The 22,182-nt window shown below is 44.9% G+C and overlaps 1 protein-coding gene across 1 annotated transcript in view; it reads right to left on the bottom strand.

Annotated features, from left to right (window-relative positions):
* Positions 1 to 12,486, bottom strand: part of FERMT3 (FERM domain containing kindlin 3) — a 108,293-nt gene extending 95,807 nt beyond the window's left edge. Inside the window, exon 1 of the mRNA XM_078660551.1 lies at positions 12,112 to 12,486. The gene's annotated coding sequence lies outside the window, so the exon portion shown is untranslated. The remainder of the gene's footprint in view (positions 1 to 12,111) is intronic.
* Positions 12,487 to 22,182: the final 9,696 nt, after the last annotated feature.

Raw genomic sequence — 22,182 nt, 5'->3', positions numbered from 1 at the left:
AATAATCACGTCTAATAAAATCATATAATGTCACACATTTCTGTATTAATTCCACTTCTACTTAAATCTCTATATTAGCTATACATTTAGAATATAATTTCAAATACTATTAGCACTCATGGCATTTCTCTTCATGAATTCTGCTCTCTATAGGTAAATGTGATGTACTCATATATTTATATCAGTTTGCGCTCTCTCAGTTCCCCCCTTTGATGACCTCTCGGGGTCATCACTAACATTTAAACGGCAGTTATTGCTGGCATTCTCTGCGCTTCCAGAGCTCTCAGGCTCCTGTACTGATTATCTTGTATGGCAGCCAATCTTTGCAACTGTTCTCTTTGGGCCCTTTCTGACCTTCTTGCTCTGTACCATTTGAATACCCTCACCAATCCCCACAATATTATCCCACAGATCAATATTATGATGATAGGCTTTAGGATATACCAAATAAAGCTTTTGCCTAAGGTGGAAAACCACCCTCCAACTGTACTCATTCCGTGGCCCACCTTTTCCCAGACATTTTCTCTACTCAAGTCTTCGATCTCTTTGTGTATATTAGTTATGTTCTTAATAACTTTCTCAAGGGGTTTTGAAAGGTCTGGAATGTAAGTGCAACATTCCTGAACCTTCAAAGCCTTACAGACTCCGCCCTCTTTTGCTAATAAGACATCTAATGCAAGCCGATTTTGAAGAACCATAGCCCTTATCGATTGCATCTCTCCTTCTACCAGCATTAAGGACTGAGCAGTGCTGGCAGACAACCTGTCGACAACTGTTGCCAGTCGTCTAATTTTAACATCATTAAGGATTATTCCCAAAAGAGGAAACATAGCTCCAAAGACATCTCCAACCATTTCGGCATCACCTACATCTCTCCTTCCCCTCGATGATGTCTGGCCCTCAATGATCAATAAGTCTTGTGCATGATATATTTTGGGGAAGACAATTGCCAAGTAACATGATCCATACCAGTTGTCAGGTAGTCTCACGTAAGCATTTCTTCCACATACAAAATACACATTTGGAATTACTTGCATTCCCTTCAGGAAATCCTTAGTGTAGTACTCTAAATTAAAAGCATGTTCACATTCAACTTCACCCACGTATACATTTTCATAATACGTTTTGGCTCGGTGAAGACATAACTTTCCTTTCTGCGCTTTATCTAAAGCTATTGGACCACTACTACCCTTTCTCTTGTGTGACTTCTCTTCCTCGGTCCAATCTAATTTCCCTTGTCCTGATTTTTTCAAAATCTTTTGTCTCCTGTAACGATCATCCACCTGCCCTATGAACTTTTTCTCGACTTCTGACACCTTGCATGTCAGATTATTTCTACGGGCATGTGAAGTATCTAAGGTAATCCAAGGAATGAAGAATTTGGCCAATCTGTCTTCACTCTTCCAGTAATCCCATTTATTCATCTGCTTATAATTCGGGACTTCTGGCAACACAGAATCATAGTTGGAGAAATAGTATTCAAAACTATCTCTCTCATAAAATATACTAAGCAATAAGCTACATGTAATGCCATATGTCAGAGGGAGGTGATGATATCGAATTCCTTCATCTACAGACGCAGGCAACTGCATGCAGACGTAGCAATCCTTAACCTCCATGGCATCCACGTATTCATACAAAAGTTTAGCATAAGCATTTGACCTAAAGTCTCCTTGGGACTCGTCTACATGTAACCTGCGGGCTTCTGCAGCCAATAACGCTTTCTCTTGAGTGTTTTCCCTTTTCTCACCTGCAACAGTGGGTGTAAGTGTTACTACAGAATTCGCATCAGTTACCTTTACCTCCTCCTCATGTCCCTTTACATAAGAAATTGTTACCACTAAAGCTATTAATATTATCACTCCTACTATTAGTGTACCTATTATACATTTAGCTCTGCGGTTCGGGGTGCCGGCCTCCATTTCGTCAGACAATCTAGCTTTTCCCTTTCTCTTTGCAAAAAAAGTTCTTTTCCTCTCGTTCCTTTACAGTCTCTTTCAATCCTTTTTTTATCTTTAGAATCCACACAGCTGGAGGCTGACAGCCTTTTTCGCAAAAAGTCCTTTCACAGTTCAAAAAGACAACCCTAGCCCTTCTCCATCCACTCAAGGGGTTCCCTAAAATTCTCTGCTTCCTGGGCGCTAGGTAATCTTCTTTCCTTCTGCTTGCTTTATTTACAAAGTCCTTTAACAATCGACTATTAGATTTGTGGTTGCAGCTTCAATAGCATAGTTCAATATTTCCATGCGAAGAGTATGCTCTTCATGTGCTGTTATCGTGGTACCAAAGTCGGGGAATTTCAATTCTGTAAGAAACATGTGTTTTAACTTGCTGAGGCGGGGAGGTCTGGGGAGCACGAATGTTAGTGACCCTTCTTGTTCGACACCGGGTACCAACAGTTGTATTTCCACGGTGATAATGGGCTCAGAACTGGACACCACCACCGCTCGGATCCTCCCTGTCTCCGGTTTCACAGACATTTGTCGCCAGATATGTCCACTCAGGTGTGGAGTATCTTCTGTTAGGCACACGCACTCTTCTTGACCTTCTTCGGTCTGGTGCTTCAGCGCCCTGAGCACCTTCTTCTGGGTCTGAGTCTTCTGATATCGGAGGAAGGGTTGCTTCTGGAGTTGACCTCAGGCTAGAACTTCTTCTTTGCGGCCAATTTGCTTCTCCACGTGCCCTTCTATTCCTTCTCCTTCTGGTCTGTTCTCGCTCTCTTTCAGACCTGTCAGGGTCAGACTCGTACTCCCAGCTGTCTTCTCCTTCTGTAGCGTCTTCTGTTTCGCTGTTGTACTGACCGTCCTCAGCTTGGTCAGACTCGTTCCCTGCTTCCACTGGCACCTCTACAGCTTGGCTAGCCCCCTCTATGGCTTCTTGGTCCTCAGCTGGACGTCCATCCGAGAGAGGAGCTGTTTCCAGAGGTGCTGGAACCCTTTTCGTATGCGACGCGTGTATCCAGTTGGGCAGGCCTCCCACCTTTACAGCTGTACTTGTGATCAGGATGACCTGGTAGGGCCCACGCCAACGAATATCCAAGCAGCTTCTTCTCACATGTTTCTTCACCAGGACCCAGTCCCCAGGATACAGGTCATGGCAAGGGCCCTGGCACGCTGGAACCTCTGCAGCCTGCACCTGAAGGGACACAGAACGCATGGCGTCAGACAGCCCCTTACAATAGTCCAGGATCATATCATCTGTGATATTTAACAGTGCAGTAGCTGGAATAGATGGCAGTCTCATTGCTCTCCCCATTAACACCTCATGTGGTGACAACCCTGTTCTTCTGTCTGGGGTACTACGAAGGCTCATGAGTACCAATGGCAGGGCATCAGGCCAATTCAGGGTCGTTGAGGAGCAAACTTTCGCTATTCTGGACTTGATCGTGCCATTAATTTGTTCCACAATTCCTGAGGCTTCTGGTCGGTAACTGCAATGGAGCTTCTGGTCTATATTCAGTGCAACACAAATCATCTTCACAAGCTCGCTGTTAAAATGTGTTCCCCTATCTGATTCTAAAAAGGCCGGCACCCCGAACCGAGGGATAAGTTCTCTAAGCAGTAACTTAGCCACTGTGAGGGTGTCGCACCTACGTGTAGGGTATGCCTCAACCCATCTGGAGAACACACAAACAACCACCAGGACATAGCGGAGGCGGTTGCATCTTGGCATTTCAATGAAATCTATCTGCATTCTGTTGAATGGACCTCCAGACCTTCCTATGTGACTTAGTGCAACTGGTGTTCTTTTCCCTACATTCAGCTGCTGGCAGGTCACACAACGCTGGCACACTGCTTCTGCTGCTATTCTAAACTTAGGATTGTACCAAGTCTGTCTAAACACTCTCAGCATAGCATCTCTCCCTAAGTGTACTGGACCATGTATGAGTCTAGCCATTGGACTCACCATCTCATTGGGCAACACTGCTCTGCCGTCTGCTGAGACCCAAAAATGAGTCTCACCCATTACACATCCTGCCTTTTCCCATGTTTCTTTCTCAGAATCAGGAGCATTTTCTTGCATGGTTGACAATTCATCCCAAGTATCAACAGTTTCCAGTATCATGGCTAATTCAGTTCTTACATTTATTCCACCCACATCCACCTCTGTGAAAGAGTAACCTTGTTCTGCGCAATACCGCGCAACTTCATCAGCATATCTATTGCCTTTTGAAACAAAGTCCTCATTTTTGGTATGTGCGATGCACTTTACAACTGCGATACTTGCTGGACATTGCAATGCTTCTAACAACAGGCGCACAAACTCTCCATTGCGAATGGGAGAGCCTGAAGAAGTCATGAACCCTCTTTGAGACCATAACTGCCCGTAATCATGAACTACCCCAAACCCGTATTGGCTGTCGGTGTAGATGGTGACTCGAATTTGATTGCCTGCTAAGCAAGCACGTGTTAGGGCAATAATCTCGGCTACCTGAGCGGAGTGTACTCCTTCCAGGCACCCAGCTTCCACAACTCCTTCAATTGTACAAACAGCATAAGCTGCTCTCAACTGCCCAACTTCGTCTCTTACACATGAGCCATCGACAAAGAAAACTTCGTCTGGGTCGGTCAGTGGCTCATCTACGATGTCGGGTCTGGGTTTGGTGCATAGTTCAGTCACATCGAGACAGTCATGGTCTGTATATTCATCATCATCATCAATATCATTTGGAAGTGGCATTAAGGTAGCAGGGTTCAAAACAGAGCATCTCTTGAGGGTCACGTTCTCTGCAGCAAGAATAACTTGCTCATAGCGCGTGAGCCTGCTATTGGTCAGATGCTGTGTTTTGGTCCTGGTCATCAACAGTTCAACAGAATGTGGCACGCACACCTCTAACGGGTGCCCCATAACAATATTTTCACATCTCTCAATGCTGACACCCGTTGCAGCAACGGATTTGAGACATCCGGGCAACGCTGCGGCTACTGGGTCTAAAGTAGCCGAGAAATAAGCAACTGGTCTACGGGCATTCCCATGGATTTGGACCAACACAGACAACGCACAACCTTCTCTCTCACAACAGTAAAGAAAGAATTGTTTATTGTAATCAGGCATTCCCAATGCCGGAGCACGACACAGGTCCTCTCTCAGCTGTAAGAATGCCATCAAACAGTCTTTGTCCCATGGTACCGGATCACTCACCTCTTTGTGCGTCAGTTTTTGCAAGGGCTTTGCTTTCAGTGAAAAGTTCACGATCCACTGTCGGCAATAACCCACCATCCCTAGGAACATCCTGACCTCTCTCTGTGTCTGAGGCGCGTTCATTTTCATGATCGCCTCTATCCTGTCTGGTGACACCTTTCGTTTGCCTTTCTCAATTCTGTGTCCCAAGTACTGTACTTCTGTCAGGCAGTACTGCAATTTTCCCGGGGACACCTTGTGCCCATTGGCAGCTAGGTGATTTAACAAAGCAATGGAGTCTTCCCTGCAAGCTTCTTCTGTTTCTGACGCCACAAGGAGGTCGTCTATGTACTGGACCAGAACTGACTTCTGGGGCAGCACTAGACTTTCAAGATTTTTCTTCAGAAGCTGGTTAAAGATCGATGGACTCTCTGTATACCCCTGAGGGATACGACACCATGTTAGGACGCGATTTTCCAGCTTAAATGCGAAAAGAAAATGGCTATCTTCGTCCAAAGGGATCGAAAAGAAAGCCTGACAAAGATCTATCACAGTGAACCACTCAGCTTGGAATGGAATCTGAAACAGTATCACTGATGGATTCGGTACCACTGGACAACATGAAACGACTATGTTATTAATCTTTCGAAGGTCCTGCACTATCCGGAATTTCCCATTTGGTTTCTGCAGACCCATAATCGGGGAGTTACATGGACTACCCACGATTTCTTTCAGTATTCCCTGTTTAATCATGGACTCGATCACGGGTTTTATGCCTGCAATCGTTTCTGGAGTCAGTTTATACTGGGGTGTTCTTGGGAACTCAGCATGCGGTTTCACTACAATTTTCACTGGGTCCACCCCTTTGACCAATCCAATCTCTTCCCCAGTGAAATCCCATACCTCTGATGCCACTGTCTCTCTCAAATCCCAGGGAAGCTCGTCTACTGTCAAAGTAGGGTACAGCTCCACACATATTCTTGAGTTTGCAACTTTGAAATCTGCATCATCATCATTAGTCAATACCTCCACTCCCTGGGGTGTACAATATATAGTACAATTCAATTTGCACAACAGGTCTCTTCCTAGCAGACACACAGGGCTTGAATCGCAAACCACAAATTGGTGCTCATCGCTGTACTTCCCTATTTTCACCTGTACCGGTTCTGTCAATTGGCTGGTTATTCTCCTGTTTGCGACCCCTACCACCTGTATGGTCTCTCCAGACATGGGCAGGTCTGGAACTGCAGCTGATCTGATCGTGGATCTAGTGGCTCCTGTGTCCACCAGAAATGTCGTAGGGCACCCTGCTACTTCTGCTTCCACATAGGGTCCCCTCTGATCTACCTCTAAGGCTGCCCCAAGGGTGCAGTCTTCTCTTTCCACTCTCTGTCCGGTTAATGGGTCCACATAATAGCATTCTTCACCTTCCACAAACAGGGGCATTTGTCTATAGGTCTTACCCATACTCCCTACTCGAGGAGGTTGCGGGAACTGGGCTCGGGGAGGAGCCCCCCCCCCTTTGAGCACCTTTCCTTGGTATGGCGTCGCCCCTCTCATAGGTGCGCTCTGGACCTCTTCCTCCTCTATCTCTTGCTCTCCGATCTCCACATTGTAAGGGCACTCGCGTTTCCAATGCCCCAACTCGTTGCACTGGTGACACCTAGTCGTTTTCTTCAAGGTAGCTATGTCTACTCTGGGTCTAAAGGTAGTACTCTCCTCATTACCCTTGTTCTGACTGTACTGCTTCTTACCTCCTGTACCTGTCCCTTGCTGCTGTTGTTGCGGTCCCCCCTTTCCTGCTGCCTGCAATTGTACCACCATCAGCTTCTCTTTTAGTTTCTTAGCCTTGGAGTCTACCTCATCACAGCAGTACCTGGCATATCTCAGTATTTCATCTAGGGGTCTACTTTGCCAACAAATCGAGTGTTGCTGAATCATTAAACTAATATCCGGTCTCAGTCCCAGGACGAACTTGGACACGAATTGCCCTATGTCCTTTGGATCCATTACATCCAAGCCGCTATACTGTTTAAACGCCTTCAGCAATCTCTCGTAATATTCATGGACTGTCTCTTTGGGTTCCTGTCTCGTTCTGTCTATTCTGACCCAATCTATGTCTTGCATTGGCACTTTTTCTTTCAGCCAAGTCATCACTCTCTCGAATTTTGCCATCACGATCTCGGACGGCCCATTAGTCCTAGCATCTCTCTCTGGCTCCGTTGTGGGCCACTCAGCGCTAACCTTGCATGCTGTCCACAGATCTCCTGGTACTACAATGTCAAACAGCGTGTTCAGATCTATCCATAGGACCTTTGAGATCTTTACAAATCTCTCCACTTGCTTGTACCACTCCACGGGGCTCTCTCGTAACTTGGGGAAAGATGTGGTAAAAGCAGCTAAATCTCCCCTACTCCAAGGGACATGTACATAGCTCCCATTGGCAACTTCACGCAAAGGGTAAGCTTCTATTCCCTGCTGTCCTGGTGTTATACCAATCATGCTTCTTCTGCCGGTCCCTTTCTTGGACCACCTCTCTTCCCATTTATCTAGTGCCCTCCATGTCCTTATTCCAGTAATCAGTTCCCTTATGTGCGTTTTCAGCCCAATCGTTCTCCTCTCATCTAGATCTCGATCTGAGTAATGTAGCCTGTGGTTACCCTGTAATGCTTTGGTTCTTGACAAGTCCACCATATATTTGCCTGCTAGTTCGACTAACTTCTCATGGACTGCTCTCGCCTTTCGTGTGATGTCCTTTGCCATATACAGTATTTCATCCTGTTCATACATTTCCATTCTTTCCAAAGGCAGGGTACCATCTACCATGTCATCCAGATCTGACCTTAAGCTGGAGACATCAAGTCTCTTGGCTTTTATCTCAGCTCGCAATATGTCTTTTGAAGGGGGCTCACTGGTCTCCCTCCCATCCCAACTTCGAGCTCTGCGTTTGGGCTCAGGAGAATTAATGGGTGGCCTCCCTTGCTCCCATCTCTCCAGGTCCCATGCTCGGCCATCCAATCTTGGAAGGTGATGGAACACGGGCCTTTTATCCCTACTCTCTCTCTGCCCACTCTCTTCTTCTTCTCTCCTCTCACCGCACATCTCTCTGTTATTTTCCCTCTGGTCGCTACACTCCCTTTGCCTCGTATCGCTCAGTATCCGATACGATCCTTCCTGGTTCCCCATATTCCCTGGGCTGCGCTCATTTCTGTCATCACAGGGACTATGGTGCGACCTCTCACAACTCCCATTCTGTTCTCTGGTGGCAGGCACACAGTGGGTACACTTAAAGCTGTTCCTGTACTCTTGCGCTCTCCTCTCCCCTTCACCGAGTATTGGGCACGCCACCCCTCCACTCCCGGGGCCCCCGTTTTCCAGGTCTGTTCTACCTCCATTCCGGGCCCAATGGGTGACTCCCCTACTCCCTCTACAGTCCCACTCCGGGCTACTCTCCCCAGCCCCGCAGTGAGTTCGTGCTCTGCTGTCCTGACTTTCCCTTTCTGCTTCTGCAGCATTGATGCACTTTTGAGCCTTCACTGCCTCATCCCACTGCTTCATGTACTCATTTAGTTCTTGAAAGGATTTTCGTCCAGATCCCCTCAGATCCATTGGCCATCTAGGGCCCCCAGGATCTCCTCCTGGGTCCCCTGCTGTGTGCATCGGGGTGCTCCACTCTCTGGGTATCGGCATCTGACTTGGGGAATTAGTGGTATCGTTCCTCCTTGCCTGCTCTGCTCTTTCTCTGTCTTTCCGTTTCCGTTCTTCCCCTTTTGCTCTCTCTTGGTCATATATCGATATTATAGGACCTATGGTAACAGGTACCTGTAGTGCATCTGGTAATGGGTAGGATGTGGCATTTTCCGTTTCCGGCGCTCTTTGTACCACAAACCTACCGACCACCTGCTGCACCTGACTAGGCTGGAACAACTCTTTCTTTGGCTCAGGATCCCACTGTGAACTGGGAAGCGGTCTATGCTCTCCTGCAATGCCCCCCTTTTCTCCTTCAGTATTCTCGACCTCTCCCCCTGCTCTATTATACGGGGGTGGCCTGTCTGTCAGTAATCTGTTTATCAAGCTATCCTCTGTTTCGCTCTCATCATCTTCTTCTAGGGGGCTTTTATTTACTGGCGCCTCTAACACTGGGTACAGTTTATTTATTTCCAAATTATGCACTCTCCATCTTTTAGCATCCGCATCCCACCTGGCATCCTGTACTGCCCTTACCGAGCGTTTCACCCTTTCTTGTCGTCTGTTCATATTCCTTTCATGCGCTGCCCTAAGCCATGCTTCAAGGGCTTCAAACTGGGTTGGTCTAGGCAAGGGTCTCTTTGAGGTCATGACTGATTTCAATCGATGTAACACCTCTAATCTGAACGTCCCGTACTTCGGGAACGTCAGTTCCTCGTTTCCTTCAGTAATCTTACTCCACTCTGATATCCAGAGGATCGTATGCAACCCAACATTTACTGCCATATAACGAGCTGGCGTACCCTCCGGCGGGGCTTCTTCCCCTTCATACGATCCCCGCTTCTCTTTCTTAAACAGCGCTTTCAACCATTTAAAACACTTCATAATTATGCGCACAAAATCCAGCCTCGCTACTCTGTTTACTTCCTGATGACACTCCACCAATCCTGTCGCGGCTTTGCTAGCTTGGCCTATCACAGCGCGGTCTTTCTCCTGTCAGCCAATCACGTCGCGACCCTGTATGACGTGTTCGCTAGCTGGCCTATCACAGCGCGGTCTTTCTCCTGTCAGCCAATCACTGCGCGACACCACCTGACGTCTCTTTTCTCCGCTTCGCAGCAGCACCCCTCCTTTCTCAACTCGTCTCCCGGTTATGCATGCGTCCCATTCATACACTGAAAAATGACTACTTCCGACCAAGCGGTCACTTCTCTCGACTGTACGTCCACAGTCTATCTGTAATTGTCAACACAACTGACGAGATGTCTATCGTCTCTCTGATAGGTTACTTACACACACAGTAACTTCCGACCAGCGTCCGTTACTCACGCACTCACTCTTACGTTCCCCCTATCTCGGTCTCTCGGGTGATCAATGGTACCTCATGACCCCCTTCACACTAGTTGACAATTACTCTGGGTGTCCGATACACCCGAACCACTTAAGCTCTCCTTGAACTTAAGATTTCCACCGGTTGCGCGCGCTCACAACCTGTTCCACAGTCACTCTACAGACATTCAACTCCGCCAGACATTACAACATAGATACAATACAAAACACCGCAATCTAACACGCATAACCCTTTATACTCACTCTCGACCGATACTGCTGCTTTTTCTGTCTCACGTCATCCGGATCTTCATCTGCGGGCTGTTCTTCCGATCATCGATTTCTAGGGGCCTTGGGGTAAGCTAACCTGGCCTAGGTCACCGTCCTCAAGAAGGCAACCATCCTCTATAGCTACCAACTGAAAGGGGCGAGATTTTGATCGATACCTTATATCTATTGATCCAAACCTCGATCTGGTCGACTGAACCTTTATTGCCTGTCTTGGAAGGAAACAGTACACCTATCTGCAAATTAGTTCACCCAAGAAAGGACTCTACTCTTAAAGATCACGGACAACTTCTAGGTTTCAAAAGTTTATTGTAAAGATATAATGAGCTGCAAATACAAGCATCTCAGAATGAGATTCACGAGATACACAGGTCCAATTACATACATGTGCTCTCGAAAAGCCCTCAGACGAGCAACAGAAATCACTAACACAAGTTCTAAAAATAGCAAAGCTATCAGCATAGACGCATATCTCTCCTTCATTTAGGTTGGAGGAAAACAAACACAGGTTAGGCGTCCCTACCCTGTTCTAGATGGTATCCCTACTTAACCAAATCCCAACCTAACAAAGGTGTCAGCAATGAATGACCCCCAAGGGAAGTCACCCACTCTAAGTCTCTTGGTGAAAACCTAAAGTTCTCCAGTCATGACCCCTCACTGCCTACCCACCCGCTCTCTAAAGGGTCCTCAGGTCTCTGCTCTAACTCCACCCAAGGGTGCTGTCCCTAATACAAAATAGTCAACAACATTTGAGACGCCCCTTGCGAAACGCCTCTCACGTGGTGCAACTTCAGGCTTTTTCCATGATGCTTTGTATTGGGCCTCAGACGTTAGAGTTGACCTTGCTTCTCAGTCTCTTCTCCGGCCCGCTGATACCCCTTAAACATTCCAGAACCCTCCTCCATGTCTGGGCCGTCTACTGAACAGACCTCTATTCATTCACTTATAATTGGATCCCCCCTTTCCTGTTGCAGACAGATATCTGCCGCCAAGAACCCAACTCTCATAGACTTCTAAAAAGGCTTGCAACATTTCTCAGCCCAGACATGTACGTGTAAATCAATGCTAAAACATTTCAGGCCTACAATATTTCACATTATGATTATAGCATTCTATTTCTTCATTTAATTAAAGCATGTTAAAACTCTTATTCTATTATTTAGAAAACATTACTCTAAATCATGGCCCATTAATGCAATGACCAAAAACGTTAAAACAATCTGTGTCGTGAAAAGAAACACCTTCCCTTTTAGCTCCAGCTCTGGCCCTGAGGCCTACCACGTTCTGCGTTTTACCACAGACCATCTTATATGTTAACAGCTACACGACATAGATTCAAAATAATCACGTCTAATAAAATCATATAATGTCACACATTTCTGTATTAATTCCACTTCTACTTAAATCTCTATATTAGCTATACATTTAGAATATAATTTCAAATACTATTAGCACTCATGGCATTTCTCTTCATGAATTCTGCTCTCTATAGGTAAATGTGATGTACTCATATATTTATATCAGTTTGCGCTCTCTCATCACCATACCCAATTTGTGTGTGGTGTGACAGAAAGCTTCTGCGTGGCTTTGCATGAGGATTAACTATTTATTTGTGACACCTGCTCCTGGACTGTCTGTCACTTGAGGGAAAAGTGTAGTATAAAAAAATGGCTGAACGGGGCTTACCTTCTATTTCGTCGTTAAGGGCACTCCGATTGGAATCCGGGGCCAGGGGGCAGAGGTTCCGCGCTCCTAAGACCCAGCATGGAGGGGTGAAGTGCACTCTCCGGCCTAGTGCGCCTGGTGTTCAGCAGGCTCTGGGCCGGTGCGCCACACTGTGTGCCCCGTGTGAATGCAGAAGCTCTGCGTCCCCAGTCTCTCAGCGCGCTCTGTTATCAGATGCAGGTCCGCGCCGCCGCCGCGTGCCAGCTGATGCACGCAACGCCGCTCCTGACCGCGTGCGTGCGCCTCCCTCAGGGTTCCAAGACGTCTCAGCTCGCGCCGGTGCTGCTGCTGCACGAGCGCCCTCCACCCTCTTCACTTCACTTCCCTTCTTTTTATAATTCTGACCGTAAATGGGCGTCAACGGCATCTTTATCAACTTCCTCTCTGTGTCTCACTGAGCCCGCGTCCCCCTCCGTGACATTTCACCTCAGAGGCCGGAAGTACCACGAGTATGCGGTTATTGGTGACGACGCTTATGGCGGGGTGCAAGAGCGGTGGGCATCGAATGACGGCAACCTTAGAGGAGGGCAAAACAAATCAGCTTTCTTTATAGGGTTTTATTAGGGATGAGGCAAGGCGGGCAGCCCTAGCAACGCAAAAACGCCGTGACAGGATGAGGCCTATTGTTGGCTTTGAATAGACAATTAATTGTCCCTTGTCGGGTGTAAGTTGCACATCCTGTGGTATTTTTAATACTGGTGTTTGTGGTTTGTCCTTTCTTTATTTGTGTGTTTTTTGCAATTTACAAAATTCAAACCGGGTATTGTGGAGGCCTCTATAGCGCCGAGGAGCGCTTACACCATAGCGCTCTGAAAATGATATACCACGTACTCCTAACTGACAAAGCACACACCCTGGGATCTTTCTCTGGTGACGAAAGTGGAGGCCTGCAGATCACAGGAGTAACGTGTATAAGGACACATCCACCGCAGGCCTCCACACAGGAAACAAAAACCTACAAAGTGACAGCTGGCAGGAAGCACTTACATGGTCACGTGGATTTCATGTGCAACTAGTGAAATACGCCTCGTTGCAGAGTGCTGAAACTGTAAAAGCAGGAAGACAGGATAACACAGCAGGGTATGCCTAGGTTAAAGGCTTTTGTGGCACGGCTGCAGGATGTGTAATTGTAACAAAGGACCGTGTCATATTTTAGCTGAATAACACAGGCCTCAAAATTCGCTGCTGTGGGCCACTGCCACCACTGGTGGTCCCTGCCTGGCGGGTATCTCTTCGATGGGAGTGCATCCGCCATATGGGCAGATACACTTTGGGTCACAACTCTGCGCTGAGTTGGCAACCAATAACGTAGCCAGCTCTGGCAGTGTCATGGCGCTTTTCTTTTAACTTTCAACCATACACATTGGTAAAGCCAATGCCTCACATAGGCAGGACAGACTGGCTTTACAAATGCTTGCCTTTTATGTCCTGCTAGAAATTTCTTTTTGTTTTTTAGGGGCAACAACCAAAGTGATGATTTGTTTCTAAAAAGCTAACTGACATTAGGCCACAAGTCCAAGGAGTTTTCCTCCCCACGCAACAGGGCCTTTAGTTTTCCTCGCCTAGGTCCACCAATTCTCGCATGGCAGAACCGGGCAGAGAATATCCTATTGTGGTGCCACTGCCACTATGGCCTGTGGATCCTGAAACAAACAGGCCGCCAGGGCGAGAGTTTGAGAAATAGGAATCAGGTGAGCTTCCGCCCCTGGAAACCCAAAGAGGCCTGACCTCTAAATGGGACGGGGAAACTGAGAGTTTGGTGGTCTACCAACCTCTAAATTCATCCCTTGGTATCTATAGAGCCCATTTTATTAAAGCCCAGTCACCCCTCACCCCCCACAAGCTGCCACTTCATATATCATGTAAGGGATAATTTTATCTGAGTAAGCTCTATGCAGGAGGTTCAGATATCCACCATCATTAAGAATTAATCTTTACAAGTATTGGTTGCCTTCTAAGAGGGCATTTGTTTATCACATTGTATGTGTTTGACAGATTATTTTTAAGGCGCCCTGTTTTCCTTTAAAAAAAGGATTTTTATAGATAAACAAAGACAGAAAACCATTTATTTTCCTGTATGTGTTTAATTTTAGATATGTATAAAAACAGATATTCCGTTGTTTTTAATTGATTCTCGATGACTACCGGGCCAATAGCTGTGCAGATTGAGAGGTAAAGGGAGTAAAAAAGAAATACATTTAAGTAATGAGGTTTAAACAACAGTATATATGCCCAAGCTTGATGCAAAAATGTCCATGTTTTCATATAATTTTATTGAATCATCGTCTGTGGTTGTTCATATCATTGAATCCTGTCAGGCATCCAACTAAGAGCATACATTTATCAGCTAAATAAATGTGAAAATATACTAGTTTCAGCTATTATTATTTTTTCACAACACCTAAACTAAAAATGGATAAATACAGATAAAATTGACAAAAAATGAATATGATAAACACAGACAGAAATGCCCCAAAAATAAAACCATAAAACCGGCAGCCCTAATGATATTTTACTATCATAAGGAACCCTTATGTGTGTATAATGAGATGCTTCTCCCAAAACATGCCCCTCAAGGTACCATATGAATCTTTTTACACGATTACCAATTTTCATGACACATTCTGCAGCATGACACCACCAATGTGGAAGTTTCTTGTGACTCTCTGGGTGACGAGCTCCGCATCAGGCCCCACGTCCTCCTCAAACACCATCCGTTCTCAGGATGAGTCTGCAGTTGTCGCATTCTGGGTTGCCTAGAGCGAAATCACAGTTGTCTGTTCTGAATCACAATTCCTCTCACCAGTTTTAGGAGCAACATCTGGAGAACAGCACTCAGTTTTCAGTTTCATCCTCAGTTCAAGTAATGCAAATGAGGTTTCTTAATCTAGATTCATTTGGAAAACACCTGAAGGCAGGACAATCTAGGGACTGTGGGCACAACTCTGGAAGTCCCTTAGTCCTCGCCCGTGAAGCCAATGTAAACTGGATACATTTAAAAGAAATCTGAATACAGACGCTGTATCTGTTTACCAGAAACCACAGTGATCACCCATCCCTCCTTCACATGTCCCAGAAAGTTCGCTCCATTCTCCTTTGTGGCCAATCAAAGAAGGTTGAACCTTTGGTTTCACTTCCCTTATTGACAGATTCTGCAACTCATTGAAAGACCTGTGCTAAAATGGAACTACAACCAACAAACAACCAAATCCCAGCATTGCAAATGGACTACATGTCACAAGACAGCCCTATATAAAAACATAAATACATGAACATATTTTTCATAACTTAATGCCAGCTTTTTTGCCAGTAGTGATGTGTTACTTACCAGTACATTTAAGTAAGCTACCAACCCAAACGTTGCCTGCAAAAAAAATCATATACAGGGTTACGTTTTATTCCTGAAGGTACATTAATTTGCATATCACTAAGGACTGGTTACCCAGCATTATTCTAGGTACCTTTGTGGACCTATCCTTTTCCTGAACATTTTGTCCTGATGATGACTAAGAACCTTTATCGCAAGGGTTGAAACGCTTGCCTACCCAAGTGGCAACCGAGCATATTAGGTAAACTCAATCCAAATGAAAAGAGGGATGATATTGTTCCTGTTCGGTATATATACAAAAAACTGACCTTACCTTTTTTTTATATATCATTGGCAAATACTATGCTAACTGCAAATCCATTATTGGGTATCTTTTTTTCACTTTGAATCACTGGGATTTACTTTTGTATGCATTTCTTAATTTGATTTACACGCTCGTAAAAATAATTCTTTGAATCCATATTCCTTTATATCCACTAAGTACTATTGTTAGACTTGCTTACAAAAACTCGATTTCTATAACTAAACTATCCGAATAGCTGCAAAAACAAAATTAGATGAAGCAATGTTGCTCTATAGAGTATGAAAGTTCCTAGGTTTTATTTTTGGTATACAGGGTAGCCCTCTTTTCCTGTACTGTCCACATCAGCATGCTCCCTGTTAATACAAAAAGCTGTAAACTATGACTCGCAAGAGTAGTCTTCTTTCTTGTTTGGTGTCAGGGTCTGTCATTTGTCCTAGCCGGACCGTGGAGCAGGGCAGGCAGAGGAGGAGGACAGGAGTATAACTGAAGACTTGTGGCTTAGACTGTGGCAACCTTGTTACACCATAGACTGTTAGAGAAGATACCTGTTTCACCCCTTTCCAGTCTCCCCAAGATAACATGCCATTTTGAACGAGTCTTTGGATCCTATCAATCTTTTTTCTGCTTCATATAGCTTGAGCCAAGAACTGCATTGTTGTAAATTAGTCGCATTATCCATAAAGAACGTCAGCACCGGGGGATGATGGTCACTCTCTAGGTTTGACAAATTTCATAACTGCATGTTTTTTGTTATTCTTGAGGACACACTAATGAAACAGAATTTCTGGATTTAAAGAGAAAAATACTTAATCCTGGACCATTCAGGGAAATGTTCAAAGCGTGCTGTACAAATGTGGGACAACAAAACAACATGAATTAGGGCAAGGGGGGGGTCAAGGTGGATGACCTTCTCTAGCATCACATGATTTCTCATCTATCATCCAACCATCTACACTTTGTTTTTAACAATTAAATGCCACTTCAGATCTCTTTAACTCATCATTTGGTCTCCTCATCATTCTGCTAAATTTGACTTGGCCACTCTTTTTCCTGCCTTCCCTCTACCAGGCTGCGCCCCATTGGAGTGCTCAATAAACTGCAGGTGGTGCAGAACACCGCGGCACGGCTGGTAACTAACACCCCCCCCAGAACGCCGTCCCTCCCCCTCCTCAAGGCCCTTCACTGGCTTCCCATCCGGAAACGGGTGGAATTCAAGATTTGCTGTGTGATACACAAGAGTCTACACAATCTGGGACCCCACTACTTGGCGGATAAATTTGTTTATCACCGTCCATCCCGCATTCTCAGGTCCAGCAACCAACTGTTACTTCAGGTTCCCAGACATTACAAGAACAGACAGGGAGGCCGCGCCCTCTCCATCATGGGCCCACGTCTATGGAACAACCTCCCCCTCTCCCTTAGAGAATGCCCGAGTCACTCAGCTTTCAGGAAATGCCTAAAGACAGCACTATTCTAGGAGGAGTCTTCTCGACCTGTTCACCTCACAGCTCCGCGCGGAGATACACCTTCGGGTGTGATGCCGGCGCGTTACAAGCCCATAAATAAATAAATTGGCACGCAAACTCTAGTCTGCATGCACTTCCGATTAAAGAATATTCATACTCCCACGCCCAAGTAACTGAATCCAATGACAATATCTGGACCGCTCTGTCCATCCTCCGCTGTGGACCTTGCACTCCTTATGTGCCCTAGAGCTGGCCTTGTCCTTGGTCTGCAGACTCCACTTCTACCCTATGGCGGTATGTGGCCCGAGGTCTGCTGTGAGTCCCATCATTCAGCTACTCACACAGCTTCTACATCCACAGCAGCACTCCTGAAGTCAGTGGGTGGAGCCAGTGGTGTTAATGTCATTCTGGGGTGCTTCCAGTTACTGCGATTGGATTGAGTATCTTCTGTCTACAAGCTGAGGTCTGCACTATTGCCTACACCTTCAAGCTTCCGAGCCCCACGTTTTGATAACTGGGATTGTTCCCAGACCTGGATTTGTGTGGTCTGCGACCAAGTCTTACAATTCACCCTGTTCTCAGAAGGCACAAGCAGCTTCTGCTCCTTGAGATGAACCCCAGTCGTCCGTGGCTCAGACTTAATGTTGGTCTTGTTGTGAAGCATGTACCGACCTTCTGCATAACTATGGGGGCCTGATGAGGCCGGGGCAGCTTTTATTAATGATTGCCCCACTTAGATGGCCCTGACAACAGGCTGGGCCTTGTAGGTATATATGTGGTGGTTGTAAAATAAAAGTTTTGTTTTCTTCCAAACATATCCAGCCGGATATAAATACAGCATGTGTGCTAAAGATCAAACTCATTTGTATTCTGAAACAATTTCAAAATACCCTTTCTTTTTTGCATTGCTTTTCTAATAATAAAAAAGAGAAAGAAATAGAGCAACATCTCTACACAAGGAAAATGTTTGATCACTTTGCTTTTGATGCACTTTTTCAGCAGCAAACAGGTCCTGCAAAATTTCATATCATAAGATAAGACTATGATATCACAAAATTTCTGCCAAAATGTAATTAATGCAAAGATGAACTATTTGCTGGGGGTTTGCCAGCTATTTCTTCTTTAAACAAGTTGCATAATCCTTTGAACAAAAATGCAATTTCTAATCTTCTTGCTTTATCCTTCTTGAATCCGCCTCACCCTCCTTTATTCACATTTCTCTGTGTGACTCTGGTACTGAGACAAAGACACATAGGCAATTATATCGGGTCACTGATGTGACACCACTGTGAGATAGATACCAATAGTAGGATTTGGGCACTAACATTGGGCATTGGCTGTGACACAACCACGAGAGCCATGGTAAATGAACCCTTACACTAACATGCCACGCACCCCCCTTTAAAAAAAAGCCCTGGGGCTGGGGTCCCCAGGGCCTAACGAGGCTTGGGGAGGGGGGCCATACAGCACACTCCCCTTTTTTGGTATGGCCCTGGGGAAAGGAGTCCACAGGACCTAATAAGGGTTCAGGAGGGGAAATGCACAGTCCCCCTCGCTTTTTTATACGTGGCCCTGAGAATGGGTTGCTTGGGGCATTGTGTGGTGTACACTGGAGTGAGGTAGAGTCTAGTGGCACACAGTGTAACACCATAGAGTGGAGTGGCATAGAATGGAATAGTAAATGGTGGAGTGACGTACAGTGGAGTAGAGTAGAGTGGCGTAGAGGGGGGTTGCGTACAGTAGAATAGCGTAGAGTGGAATAGCATACAGTGGAGAAGCATAGAATGGAGTTTCAATGAGAGTGGCATAGAGTGGAGTCTCATGGGGTGAAAAAGTGTAGAGTGGTGTAGAGGGTACTGGAATAGATGGGAGTGGCTAGAGCGAGATAGTGTATAGTAGAATGGTGTAAAGTGGAGTGGTATAGAGTGGAATAGCTAGAGTGGAGCGGCGTACAGTGGAGTTGTGTTCAGTGGAATAGCATAGAATGGAGTGGTGTAGACTGGAGTGGCATAGAGTGGAGTGACATATCGTGGAATAGCGTAGAGTGGAGTGACTTAGAGTGGAGTGGGGTACTCTGGAGTGGCGTACAGTGGAATAGTGTACATTTGAATGGGGTAGAGTGGAGTAGAATGGAGTGGAGTAGAGTGGAGTGGCGTAGGGAGGACAAGCGTTGAGTGGAGTGGGATAGATTGGAGTAGGGTAAAGTGGAATGATGTACAGTGTAATGGCGTACAGTGAAATAGTGTAGACTGGAGTGGTGTAGCGTTGAGTGGCGTATAGTGGAGTGGCGAAGAGTGAAATAGCATACAGTGGTGGTCATACAGGTGCATGCCGCACAGTGGACTACCGCAGAGTGGAGTGTTGTACAGTGGAGCGGGGTAAAGTGGAGTGGGGTAAACTACAGTGGCGTACAATGTAATAGTGTACAGTGAAGTGACTTAGAGTGGAATGGCGTAAAGTTGAATAGCGTAGAGTGTAGTGGCCTTTAGTTGAGTGCTGTAAAGTGGAGTGGCGTACAGTAGAGTAGCGCACAATGGAGTGGTAGAATGGACTTGCATTGAGTGTAGCGGTGTACAGTGGAGTAATGTAGCGTGGAGTCCCATACAGTAGAATAGCATACAGTGTAGTGGTGTAGAGTGGAGTGTCTTACAGTGGTATAGCGTACAGTGGAGTATCATAAAGTGGAGTGGTGTACAGTGTAATAGTGTGCATTGAAGTGTCGTAGAGTGAAGTGGCATATAGTGGAGGGGTGTACAGTGCAATAGAGTACAGTGAAGTGCATAGACTGGAGTATTGTACAATGGAGTGGTGCAGAGCATAATAGCATATAATGGAGTGGTGTGAGTGGGGTATACTGAAGTGGGCCAGAGTGGAGTGGCGTACAGTGGTTTAGCGTAGAATGGAGTGGCGTATAGTGGAGTGACGTAGAGTGGGGTGGAATAGATTGTAACAGTGCACAGATGCGTGGTGAAGAGTGGAGTGGTGTAGATTGGAGTGTCGTACTTCCAACAGACGCAGCGTGAAAGTGGGAGTACAGATGTAGATGTAGTGTGGCAGGAATATAGGGTGTAAATAGTAATTTTGGGTAGTAGGTGTAAACAGTTTAAGTAGTGTTAAATGTATTAATCTCAAAATGCTTGGTTATATATTGTGTCGCAGTATAACTTTGCGGTATACCTCATTACATGCCTATGAAAAGGTAGTATCTAATTGGCTAATGGCTGTTTTTACAAGCTGTAAAAGGCAGTCATGTATTTTTGATCACAATATCGCTGCGTTCTGGGTTAGGGCCTTAGATATAGGTAAGTAGTAGGTTTTATTGTTTTTCCCTACCTATTACCACTTTGTTAAAGTGGTAATAGGTAGAGAAATGTATTTATATCCTTCTATATATTTTGAAAGCTCTTTACGTAGAACCACATTTAAAAAGCAAATGTAAGTAGTGCGGTAATTTGTAGGTATTACCAGTGTACTTCATAGACTGTTTTGTAAATAATTAAATATTTCAAATGTTTTAAATACACTGTAGGACACTATATTTGTGAAATATAGTGTAGTACAGTGTATTTTTTTTACATATACGTATTTTTAAATATATTTGTTTAAGTAACACAGTACTTCCTAGGTTGCACAGTGGGAGTCTGTATATTTTCCCAAAAATATATAGAAACTTATAAATAATTTTGCCAACCTATTAGCACTTTAATAAAGTGGTAGTAGGTAGGGAAAACCTAATACTTATCTATATCTAAGGACCAAACCCAGAACACAGTCAAAGTGTAGTTAAAACAACATGGCTGCCTTTAACTTTTGTAAAGACAGTCATTAGTCAATCACATAATGCATTGTCATTGGTATGTACAGCAGTATTTTTGAGAAATTTCACGAAACTACGCGTCACAGATATCACTAAATTAAAATGCCTTATAACTTAGAAAATACCCTAGTTACATGTAGTTCCAAAAAGGACCATCTGCACACCATATTCTATTATCCTGCGAAATTTCATGGAAATTCGACAGCTCGTTATCACGCTACGTCCAATACAAAAGTCAATAAAAACCGCCATTACGAGAAAAACGTATTTTTGGACCTCCCCCTTTTAGGTATCGCATAGGCAGTTCATGCGCTGTCTCTTCCAGAAATGCTGTATTCACTCTATGGGCTTACAGCCCGTCCATCACTTGTAACTGGTAAGTTTATGTCCTTTGCAAAGGCTTGCTTGTATGTGGTTACTCTAGCTCATATATCCCTCCATTTCGCATATTGTTGCCATACATGGAGCATGCCCGTCTTACTTGCAGCTTTTCACTTCACGATAGTTACATTTGTTTGTGGGCAATATTTGTTTTTTGTGTTTCTGTCTGTGTTTCAGCTAGGTCTTCTTTTCATCCTTTGTTGTGTTGGTGAAGCTTTTATTCATTTTATGTGTGTTGTTTATCTGTATATTTTCAGCAATACGCAAACTCTTGCTGGTAGTTTAGCTTTGTTTTGGCAAACTTTGGTTTATTGGATACCTTTGCTTTTGGAGACAGCATGTGAGTCACTGTATAAAGGCTTTGACGTTTTGACTCTTTTTTTCGCATGGTGTTGTTTAAGCTAAAAGTGGATGTCACATACAAAAATGTTTTAGTGTGAAAAGTCATGTCGGATGTGCGCATTTGTAGGCTTTAGAAAACGATTTCTTTGATTTCAGACGAAAATGCGCTTAGCCGAAGGGTGCTCTTTTCACATTTGGTATTGTAATTTCATTTGTTTCTTAATTTAGCGTGTAAGGCTGTTAATCTTTTCTTTTTTTGGGGTGTTGCTTATTTGTATTTTGTTTTGCTTTATAAGTATATTAATGACATTTTAATGTTAAGTCATCATGTAAAGGCTTTAGAGCTTACTTTTTTTTGTTTTTAAGCAATACGGCTCGTCTGTAACCTCCAGGC

The sequence above is a fragment of the Lissotriton helveticus genome, chromosome 9 (genome assembly GCF_964261635.1).
Source record: "Lissotriton helveticus chromosome 9, aLisHel1.1, whole genome shotgun sequence".
NCBI lineage: Eukaryota > Metazoa > Chordata > Amphibia > Caudata > Salamandridae > Lissotriton > Lissotriton helveticus.
Note: the sequence above shows the minus strand (reverse complement) of the source record. Positions and strands in the feature narration are given on the sequence as shown.